At 37.2% G+C, this 12,019-nt stretch overlaps 1 protein-coding gene and 1 long non-coding RNA gene across 13 annotated transcripts in view; one reads left to right on the top strand and one right to left on the bottom strand.

The window, feature by feature from the left end:
• Nucleotides 1–12,019, top strand: part of LOC112132672 (uncharacterized) — a 55,094-nt gene that overhangs the window by 36,411 nt on the left and 6,664 nt on the right. For 3 of the 11 annotated variants that reach the window (XR_010139293.1, XR_010139292.1, XR_010139283.1), the window contains 2 exons: nucleotides 3,790–3,995; nucleotides 5,182–9,807. This is a non-coding gene — a long non-coding RNA (uncharacterized LOC112132672). Of the gene's footprint in view, nucleotides 1–3,786; nucleotides 3,996–5,181; nucleotides 9,808–10,052; nucleotides 10,239–12,019 lie in introns of those variants that run through there. The other 8 variants (XR_010139294.1, XR_010139290.1, XR_010139285.1 and 5 more) reach the window with 5 other exon arrangements.
• IQCJ (IQ motif containing J) overlaps nucleotides 1–12,019 on the bottom strand; it is a 189,240-nt gene that overhangs the window by 174,289 nt on the left and 2,932 nt on the right. The window lies entirely within an intron of this gene.

Here is a 12,019-nt window from a genome sequence, read left to right as displayed (position 1 = left end):
ATTCATCTTCTTTTAGTACACTCATTTTTCTCCCTCGTTATTTATTTTTTTTTTTTTACTTATTTTTAGATAATTGTAGATTCATGCAATTTTCGTTGTAGGAAATAATAAAGAAAAATCTTGTATACTCTTTCTCTAGTTTCCCCCAATGATGACATCTTACATAACTATAGTATAATATCACAACCAGGAAATTGATATTGATACAATCCACCAAGCTTAATCAAGTTTCACCAGTTTTACATGAACTGTATATGTGTGCGTGTGGTTTTAGTTCTATATAATTTTATCACATATATGGGTTCATGTAATGACTACCACAGTCCATACACAGAAGAGTTCCATCACAAGGATCCCTCCTTTTACCCTTTTATAGCCCACCCGCTTCCTTCCCTCTTCTTTTCCCAACTTGTGGCAACAATGAATCTGTTCCCCATCTATATAATTTTGTCGCTCCAAGAATGTTATATGAATGGAATCATACAATATATAATTTTTTGATACTGCTTTTCTTCACTCAGTGGAGAATACCACGGAATGGTATTCCAGTTTATGACACACACCAGTTTGACTAACCAGTCACACATTAAAGTATACTGGAGTTGTTTCCAGTTTGGGGCTATTAAGACTAAAGCTGCTATGTGCATTTGTGTACAGTTGTTTACATGAATACAGTTTTCATTTTTGTGAGATAAATGTCCAACAGTGCAATTATAGTGTTGCATGGTAAGCACATTTTAGTTCTGTAAGAAATTGCCATATTTTACTCTAGAGTGGTTGTACCACATTGCATTCTCACCAGTGTCTGAGTGGTCCAGTTTTTCTGCATCCTCATCAGCATTTGATGTTATCATTACTTTTAATTTTAGCCGTTCTGATTTGATACATAGTGATATCCCATTGTCATTTTAATTTGCACTTCACCAATGGCTAATGATGTTGGACATCCTTTCATGTGCTTATTTGCCATCTATATATCCTCTTCAAGTGAAATGTATGTATATGTATTTTGTCCATTTTCCAAAAGGATTGTTTGGGTTATTTATTGTTGAAAGAGTTCATTGTATATATTCCAGATACAATTCCTTTATTAGATATGCCATTTGCAAATATTGTCCCCCAGTCTATAGCTTGACTTTTCTTTCTGTTGACAAGGTCTTTCACAGAACAAAAGTTTTTAATGTTGATAACGTCCAATTTGACAGTTTTCTTCTTTTATGAATAGTGCTATTGGTGACAAGTTTAAGAAGGCTTTACCTCATCTGAGGTTTCAAAATTTTTCTATTTTTTTCTAAACTTTTTATAGTTTTCCATTTTACATTCAAGTGTGTGATCCGTTATGAGGTACTTTTTGTATAAGGCATGTGGTCGAGGTTCGTGTTCTTGCTGAAGGATATCAGATTTCTCTCACATTTTGAACAATGACATTGCTATTCACAGAGGGGTTATAGAGCCTGTGGGTCTCCCTCTTCCTTTTCATGCCCTCCCCCATCCAATCTGGTTGTCTCTATCTGTCCCAGAATCATTTTCTTAAAGCCACATTTCATCATGTCACTCTCCTGCGTAAACACCTTAGATGGGTATTGACTCATGATGACAGACCTCTAGCCCTTTAGCTGGGCATACACCATTTAGACAACCCAACCACAGCTTCCCTTTCCTTAACCTCCACATATTTTCACAGTGCTTCAGCCACACAGGACACACAAAGCTCTTTCAGAGATGCTTTGCAGATGCCACTTTTCCCCACTACAAAGCCATTTTTTTTTCCTGGGCCTCTCGCCTCAACACTAGTTGGAAGGTCACCTTTTTCACATATCCTTCCCCTAAAACACTTGCTCCCCTAACTTCCCAGGAAGAATTGCATCCTCATCCAAATTCCCATGAAACTCTCCTTATGCTTCTTTACTGCCTCTGTTTTTTTCATCTGTAAAATAGGGCTAACAAAAAAAAAAAAACTTATAGAGTTGTTTGGGAACTAAATGAGTTAATACCTGTAAAGCAAATAGAAGCACAATCTAGGCCATAATCAGTGCTCAATACATTTGTTATTGATGTTATAATTTTCATATACCTTTGTTGTATCTTATGTAATAGTTTATTATAGATACTTTTCCTAAGTTGATTATTTATTCTTCTTCTCTACCAGGTTGTATAAGAGTTTCTATAGCTCCTCTTACTTTCCCACAATGTTAGTACGTCATAGATTTTGATGAACATTTGAACTAAATTGGCTGTTCAAATTTAATAAGCCAATACAATGAAAAAAATAACTTACCTTTCCCCTTGAATCAACAAGTTGTTTTACTGAACTAATTATTTTGGCAATTAATGGACATCCTTCCACTTCAATTTTTGTTTTGTTTGAATACAAGAGTGAGGGTTAAATGAATTGCTGACATAAAAGATGATCAGATTATTTATTAATGACAGAAAAGTATGTTTATTCTATTTAAGTCTCTCCAACAAGACAATACTCTTTTTTGTTTAAGGGCAAAAATTACACTAACCCTAATAGACAGGGAATATTGGGTTCTTCTTCATTTTGCATTAAAATCATACTTTCCCCACATTCTTGGAAGAAGTTGTATTCAGAAGGACTGTGAAGAAGAGTTAGAATAGATGAACATTTGGGTAAAGAAGAAGAATATAAATTATATTGGAGAAGGTGATGGAAATGGGAAGGATTTGGTCAACCACACTGAAAAAATGACATGCTCATTTGTAGTTGGTAGTTATATAAAAATAAAACCATCTAGAAAAGCAACAGTATACTTTTATACCACTGAAGAATCCCAGAATATATACACAATTAACTACAAAAAGAAATCTCAAAATCTCTCGAATGCTGTATTGGCAGTATTTTTGGTGGTTCTTCCTGCCACAAAGCCTGGCTCTGATATCAGCATTCACCCTCCCCAACCTCAGGTGAATCTTGGCCTAAGTCATTCCCAATGCCAATGTTTGGTTTAGGAAGGGGCCTATGGCACAGTCCTGGGCAATGAGGCACAAGAGAGAGTCTACTGGGAAGTTTGTCTTGCTCTTACAAAAGAAAAAGGATGTGTGAGGAGGAGCCATTTCATTTTCCTGTCTCTGAACATTGTAGTATTCATGAAGATGTTGCACTCAGAGCTTCTGAAGTCATCACACAATAAAAGACACCTACAAGACAGCACTGAGAATGGCAGAGCAGCAAGGTGGGGGACGTGAGTCCATGATGAAATCACTGAGCCTCTGAAAAAAGGCAGGAGTACCTCTGTCTCAGGATATCTTGTTACCTAAGATAATAAACTCTTTATTGTCTGGCCAGTTTAGCAGATTTTCTGTTTCTGGCCTACAAAAGTTTCTAAACAGACTCAGCATTCTGAGTGCTCTAAGTAAACCTGACATACTGATTTTAAGAGGAAACCTGCAGTTTAGTTGGCTAAATACTTACAATGACTATTCTAGAGGAGAGACAGTCAGACTTGTACAACCAGTGAGAAGGAACAGTATAAAGAACACAGACTCCCGAAGCAGGGAGTCCAGGTTCAAATCTCACCTTTGCAGCTCACCAGCTGTGTGGCCTTAGGCAAGACACTTTATTTGACTGAATTTCAGTTCCTTCACTGTAAAATGCCTACAGCAATACCTACCTCATAAGTTGATAGGGCGTATTAAATGCAATACACCCTGTCAAATAGGAACCCAAATAAATGTTAGTTTCTCTTCCCCTAATTAATCCTTTGCCAAGATGAAACACTAACTCAGTTTATTAGACCATTAATTCAGATGCCTTCTTTCCAGCAGGAATTACTCTGACAGCGGGGCTGGTGTCATCAAGAATAATTTCTGCTGAAAAGGTTCCAATCTTCACGTTCCTACTGTGAAGCCTAGTGTGGTGAAGAAGGGATCAGGCAGGGTTACTTCCAACCATAGAGAAAATTGATGTGACGATAACCACAGTGAAAGAGTTTATACGCCCCTGATTGTTTTATTCTCACACCTTAAAAAAGGTATGTGGGTGGAATTAATGGGCTCCAGGGAAGTGTGCTCGTAATAACTTTTCCTCCAAATTATTTCTACACTTTCCATTATATTCCACTAAAAGTAAAGTTTATTCTACTGATCATGATTACCAAGCTCCAGAATAGAATTAATTAACACACTGTCTTAAGATATATTGTGTTTGGATTATAAAAACAAAAGTAGGAGTTGGTGTCAGCAAGAAATCCTCTTTATTTCTGGTGTAGTAATACAGGCTATTGTAAAGGTATTCAACTTTTGCAATAAATAAATAGAAGCCATGTTTACCTAAATAGTTATTAATCACATGCTTGTACTAATAATGAGGGTAAAATTGGCAAATTTAACTGGAAGACAATTTGACATCAAAACCCTTTAAAATGCATTTACTCTTTGACCTAAAAATTCCACTTTTAGGAATTTATTTTTTATAAAGAAATAAAGATTTCTGCAATAATTTTTCAAGAATTTTTCTTGCAGGAAGAAAACAACCTAAGCATTTAAGATCCAAAGATTAAATTATGGAATGTCTACCCAATCAAATACTATGCAACCATTGAAAATGAAATCATAGGAAAAAAATCTATTGACATGGAAAGATGTACATGATATATTCCTAGATTTTGAGGTCATAAACTGTGCATTCAGTGCTTTAGACTTTTCATGAAAACATATTTATTTTTTAAAGTTTCAATGGCTATATACCAAAACGAATATGAAATGCTTCTAAGGATTTTTATTTTCTTTCATCTTGATTCTGTATATTTTTTTCAGTAAGTATAAACTGTGTAATAAAGAAAAATAATTTTTAAAAACGCAAATGAGAAATCAGTAAAATACTTTTAAGCTAAATAACTAGCAAATAGACCTTTCATTGTTTATTATCTAGATTCTGAACTCTGGCTTCTCAGATTTCAGCCAAAATCTGATTTTTAAAGTTGAATTTTAGGAGGCTGAAGACCAACTCCCCAGAGCAAGAAGATCATCAGGTTGCCCTTTTAGGGGAGGTGACTGCTCCCTCATCTTACTGTTGATCATAAACTGGAAAGGTGGTGAACTCTGTTTTAAACTGGGGGTATTCTCTTCAGTCAGAAATGCCCAAGCCCCTACAATGACATGCAGGGAAGTCTAAAGTAGCTTTCCTGCCCATGCTTAGTTGGTTCTTTGTGTTTCCAGGGAAGAATCCTTCAAAACAGAAGAAGCTGATTGGCACCCACTCTGGGATGCAGCTCCTGGCTGTCACCTCCAAGTAGACAAAAGTTCTGGCCTCTATCAGAACCCTGCCTGCCATGCTGACCTGGACCCTGATTTAGTTATCATATTATTAATAATTATTATTGCCTTGGGTGTTTATTGACCCTCTGCTATCTACCATGCACTTTGCCAAGCACTTTGCACACATTATTTCATTTAAAATCTTAACAGCAGCCATGGAAGGTTAAAGCTATCATTATCCTCATTTTATAGATGAGGAAACAGTTTGCCCAAGATTATATGGCTAGTAAGGACTAGAGGCAAAATGAGAAACTCGATCTACCTGGATTTTACTAGAGGTTCCTTAACCAATTAAATAAGGATGTTTATAATTCACTTTGGGGAGAAAGTTCAATTTGCCATTCCTGGGTCCTTCTAGACCAGAGTTAAAAGTAATTCCAAGAAAATACTAAACCACTTCACATTTCACAACCATAGGAGTGATTCTGCTGTATAGCCATGCCCTTGACTGCTGGTGGCAAAAAAAAAAAAGGGGGGGAGGGTTGGGCCAAGACACAGCCAAGAGTCCTTCTGTGTTCAGCTCCACGCTGACTTGCTTGTCACTTAACTTTTCCAAACCTCAGATCCCTATGTAGAAAATGAGCTTTATTCTTGTCCTAAATACCTTGTTTGTGAGTATCAAATAAGACAATGTGTGTATAGGCACTTTTGAAAGTAACAAAGGGCAAGGAATCTTGATTACTCCTCATGCAAATTACCTCCGCCCTCAAAACCCAAAAGCAATGTAACTTTTATATAGCATTTTGCAAAAGACCGAGTGAGGGGTTTTAGAAATACAGAGAAACCTTAATGTAAAAGAGTCCCCTGTGTAATGTTTCCCCATGTTTAGCATTAACAAGTCCTGAGGAAAAGTCATTGACTCAATGCTCCTTGCCCCCATCTAATGCTTTTGATTTAATGTTTCATCTCTAAGTGCATGAATTTTTGAAATGCAGGAAATTTTGCCACAAGACTTAAGAGTCTCCTGTGACTTGACGTTAAGGTATCTCCTTAGTCATTTTGGTCTGTGCTCCCTGGGAGCAAATTAGAGCTTTGGCCGTGAGCTGATACACATTCTGTTTTAACTAAAGATGATAGTTGGCTCAATTACTCAAAAATATTATACCAAGGCTTAGGATTACATTTGCAAGAAGGACTAATTTTTTAAAAAAACTAATATATGGCAGTAAAAGGAACAAAGGAATTTTTTATTGACTATTTTTAAAAATAACTTTTTTTAAGTTGTAAAAGCAATATATGCCCATGTTTTAAAATTCAAAGAGGGTACATAAAGTGAAATGGAAAAGTACTCACTCCACATACATTCTACTTCCAATGGTAAACACTAGTTTCTCATACATGCTTTGAGAATTTTTCTATGACTATACAAGCAAATGGATGAAAATATATAACTATTTTTAACACAGTATCATTCATGCTACAGACTGCCCCCAAAATGCTTTTTTCCTAAAAGTATGTTTGTATACTCTTTAATATTCTCATGTATTGCTCAGTTTTAAGCTCTCTCCTCTGCAGTATTCCATTGCTTGGATATAGCATAAATTATTTCAATATTTTTCTCTGGGTGAATGCTTAGTTGTTTATGGATTTTTAATAACACAAACAATGCTGCAACCAAAACTTCACCACATGTCTTTGCTCAGTTATGTGAGCTCATCTGTAGAAAAATTCTTATAAGTAAAATTGATAGGTCAAAAGGGAGGTGCTAATCAAGTGTTGATAGATTTTTTAAATGCAAATTACCATCTAAAGCTGGTTGTACTAATTTGCTTTTCCCCCACCCTTGCTATTGAGAGCCCCGCCTTTGCCAACAATGGGTATAGATGATACGAGAACCTATTAAACTCAGATGGATACTATTAATTTTCAGTGGACACTGGATTAAAACAAGTATTTTTTTAGGTCTTAGATAACAAGAAAATGTAAATGCCTGCCCCTAGATGTACTGTGAATCTCCAGGCCTTGAGCTCTGAGAAGAAATCACGTTGAAGTGAAATAAATCTCAAAAGAGGGGCTTAACACTCATGGAGTGTCTATTGCATGCCAGGCACTGTTCTAAGTACTTTATATACCTTAAGTCTCCTATAATTCCCAACAACTCTAATAAAAAGGTGCTTTAGTCATTTCCATTTTACAGACAAAAAAAAACTAAGGCTAAGGCACAGAGAAGTTAATTCCCCAAGGTCACTCGGCTGATAAATGATAATGCTCAGATTTGAGCCTAGGAAGTTTGGGTCCAGGGTCAGGTGCTCTTAACCACTTATGCATTCTGTCTCTGTGCTCCTAATGATATGCTAAACACATTTGTTGAATACCTACCCTATGCCAGGACTGATACATGCACCCTCTTATCCTCACAGCAATACTAAGAAGTATTATTCCTGTTCCACAGATATTAAAGTGGCTTTCCGAAGTGACAGCAAGGGGATGTGCACCGGGGCATGTCCGATTCCAAAGCCTGTATTTATTCCACTACACCATGCTTCTTTTTAGGAACTAGTTGTCATAATATTCATTTTACAGATAAGAAAATCAAGACTTCAGAATGAGACATATAAGGGGTTTTAAATGGGGTCATCCTTGCTAACAAACAGAGCCTACCAGGGAGCTCCATCACATCTAGTTCTTCCTTCATCAGACTGCTATACAGTTGGAATATTCATGTATATTTAATTACATATACATGGTCATAGAGTAGCATATAGTGGCAATTTGCTATCTCCCATAAAGTATGAGCTCAAATTGTCCAGTATGGACTAAAATTGAAGGCAGAATTAAAGTCTCCCAATTCAAGTATCAACAAAGCCCATTTTAAAAGAATGATATAGTTAGGTGAGGATGAGCAGATGGACTCCCACACTGCAGAGACATACATCACTAGAATATGGTAGCAACATATTTTTAAGCTCAGTGAGAAATTCATTATCAGTCCATCAAAAAAATAGGTTTGGTGCTGGTTCCTGAATTTACAACTATATTTCCTTACAGTATATAGGAAAGTTTGAGAGCCCAGGAAAGGTAAGAAGAGCAGCCCAAGGATGGAGAGCTTCAGAGAAGAGCCTTCTGGGTGGGCAAACCCCACCAGCCAATCACTGCTTCTGCTCACACCCTCCATGCCCAGCTCAATGTCTAAGAGCTCAGGCCCCGGGTCCAAATCCACTCTGCTACTTGACCACTGTGTTACCTTTAACAGGTTATCAAGCCTCCCCAGCAGTTTTCCTCATCTGTAAGATAGGCAGTAACCAACAGTGCCTGCCCCATTCATCTGCCATGAAGATTAATCATCGTCCATACAGACTGCTTCCCTAAAGTTTTGAGTCAGAGCACAGAATTACAAATGTCTACATACACAGACCCCTCCCTTTTATGTTTCAGTGTCTTATTCATTTTTTTAATGAAATCAGGAAAACATATTGTCCTATATCTAAGTCTGAGACAAAAAAGGGAATTTATACTCATGGCTTATGATAGCTCCATGCTCTGGAGGTCAGAGTATGCAAATCCTGTATTTCTATGTCTGGCAGCCCTAGTTACGAATGAGGCATTAGATGTCTGTTATCGCTGTCACAAAACAAACAACAGGTTACCAGCTTATCTTTTGATTGTCACAGCTTGTTAGGCACAAGTCAATGTAGGCAGTTATTCAGTCAGATTTGGAGGTTAATTTGATTATCTCAAAAAAAATTTTTTTGCACACCATGGATGCTAATGTAATATTCCTACAAGGGCTTTCCTGCACTCTACAGTAAAACAAGTCAGCCTGGAAGAATATGCAAACATGACTGTTATGTTGTTCAGTTTTCAGGGCAATTAAATATTTGCTTTGAGCTTCTCATATTGCATTGCAAATTCCTATAAAACTTACTATTCATTTCTGTACCTAAAGCTTATTTAGCATCAAGTCTTTGCCATTATTTCCATTTTATTGAAAATCGAGTTTTTAATTATGTGTCACAATCATATATAATGTGAATCTTTATTTGCAAAGCTTTTTTTCTGTTCATGTTAAATCAATTACCTTTGTCCCTTTGTTAGTTGGGCAGTGGGAGGCAGCAGTTTCAGATTTCCTCTATGAGAAGATGTCTGCAAGTCATGATAGCAGTGTTGGCTCTTCTATCTACCCCAGGAACAAAGACCTTTAATTAGATAGGCCAGTCTTGTCAGCCTCTGCTGGGCAGGATCAGGTCTATATGAAGCCAAACAACTTCTTAAAAAATAAAATATAATAATAATTCATTACTCAAATTGGCTGTAAGAAATTGTGTGGATCTCAAAAAGGTGTTTTTACAGTTGAATTTAGAAAAAAGAACCTAAATTTTGTTAGAATCGTTGGTGTCTGTAAACATAACTTTTGTCTTTGATGCCTTAATCTTTTGTTTAAAGGATTATCGTGAAAATCTCTAAATGACAGTAAATTGAAAATCAAGCAAAACTTGAGGAGTTGAACGAGCAGTGCCTGAGATGAAAGAAAAATGAAAGATTTGTGTAATATTCATTTGGGGAAATAAATGAGATGGTTCATCTGCAGACACCTCTTAGACCCTTGTCATCTTTCCTCAACAAGATCCTCCTCCTGTCCATTTCTGGTTCCCATACATAAGTCTCCCATCACTCAGTTCAAACGTTTAAGTCCCTTTTGAGTACTATCTTCCCCTCATGTCTTCTTTTAATAAGACTTAAAATCCTACTTTATCTTTACTTCATATTTTTTCATGTCTTTTTTATTTTTTACATTCCTAACTCAAGACCTCATTTCTTCTCACCTGGAATAGCAACACAGCCTCCTTACTGGTCTCCCTGACTCCTGATTGCTCTCCAGTGGAGCCTCCACATCGCAGCCTCATTCACCTTCACGCAAGCCTATTTTGATCATGTTACTTCTCTGATCAGATCTCTTCAAAAGAAAAGTTAAACTCCATGACCGCAGTTCTTCGGTCAGCTCCAATTTACTTTTGCAGGTATGTCTCCCATTAATTTCCATATATTCTCCAAATTTCAGTCAAACTACCCCCATTCCTTCTAATCACCTCCAAATCATCTGATTCTGCTTCCTCCATATGGAAAATCTTAACTCTACAAATTCCCACACATCTTTCAACCCCAGATTTAAATATGACCTATTCTATATTTAAAAATAAACAATTCTAATGTTCCTTAGATATAAGCATTGAAATTGCTTCAGCCTTCAGTCCAGATTGTCCATGCAGTCAGATCATACCGGGTCTTTACATGCCACAGAAAGAACCTTGGAATTCATTCTTTAGGCTACAGGGAACCAGTGAAGAGTATTATGCATTGGAATTCTAAATCAGAGTTGTATTTAACATAGATGGTGCTGTGGCAGTGGAGAGACTGAACTGGATGGGAGCAAAGAGACTAGTGGGAGGATGCACTGAGCAGTTCTTGGATTTTCCTGAGAGATAAGACTGAAAGTACATTTGGAGGGACTATGATGAGATCAATTCTAAGTGTGTTGAATGTGAGGTTCTGGGGACTAGGACGAGACAGGCAAGATGCCTGAGAGTGCAAAACTTAAGGAGACACTTACTCTGAGGTGCCCACTCAGCACTTGAATGACCCAAAGCATACGTACTTCCTTAAATTCTTCACCTTAGCTCACCTTACCGCTAAGTTCCTATGATACATTTTGTAGAGATATCACCTTGGCAGCCAGGGAGGTACACTGCTCAGATCTTCCTTCAAGAAAGAACTTGCTATTCAGCTGCAAGAAGTGCAGTTAGCTGACAACATCCAGCTACAGGACTTTCAGGATCTTCCTCAACTTTTAAGCCACAGCCATGCTCTTTCGGGGAAACCCCAGCCAGCGATTGAGCATAGCAGGAGTACTAGGCCTGGTCATTTCTGCCCACTGTGAGACTCCTTTAATGGGCAATCTTCCCTCCAGAGGTTGCCATTGGGTTGGGTGAGATTTTGTCAGATCTGCATTGTGTGGTCAGAAGGCTGTCCCTGCCCAATTTTGCTTCCTTCCCCATTTGTCTTTACTCTCAAATAAACAACTTGCACTACTAATTCTGTCTCAGAATCTCTTCCCAGAGAACCTAAATGACACACCCAGTGAACAACTAGCCATACCAATCTGGACCTGGAACTAGAGATGAAATAAGCTAACTGTGATTTTTTTGTGTAGTGGATAGAAGGCTGGGCTCTAGAATCTGGGTTCAAATCCCACTCCTCCATTTCTGACCTTATACAAACACAGACAAGTTAATTAAACTTCTCGGTACCTCAGTTTCTTCACCAGTAGAATGTGGATATTAATAGTCAATGAGGACTACAAAAGATAGTGCATTTAAAGTATTTAGTGCAGTGCCTGGCCCATAGCTGCCCCATAGTAAATACTCAATAAATATGAATTAAAATTATTATGTAGACTTTAAAATGCATTTACAGAGGTTGTTTGGCATAACAAAATAGGAGAAATGTTTACTTAATCAAATAATTTTCCACAGACTCTAATAAGGTTAGTGAATATTAATTTTGAAAAATTTAAAGCCCAACTCTGTAATTTTTTTTAAATTTGATTTCCTCTTATTTCCAATATGGCTCCTCTCTCCATACAATGTCATCACCTTCTTGTCTCCTCTCGTGATTTACTTCTCCTTTCTTTTCCATCCACCCCCAAATTCTCCTATTACTCTCCTTTCTATCAATTTTTGCTAATAACCTCTTCCCCCGCTTGGTTGAGAACTCATCTTCTCCAGAGAGTCTTTCTTGACCA

This window comes from Pongo abelii, chromosome 2, assembly GCF_028885655.2.
Source record: "Pongo abelii isolate AG06213 chromosome 2, NHGRI_mPonAbe1-v2.0_pri, whole genome shotgun sequence".
In the NCBI taxonomy this organism is placed as follows: Eukaryota; Metazoa; Chordata; class Mammalia; order Primates; family Hominidae; genus Pongo; species Pongo abelii.
Note: the sequence above shows the minus strand (reverse complement) of the source record. Positions and strands in the feature narration are given on the sequence as shown.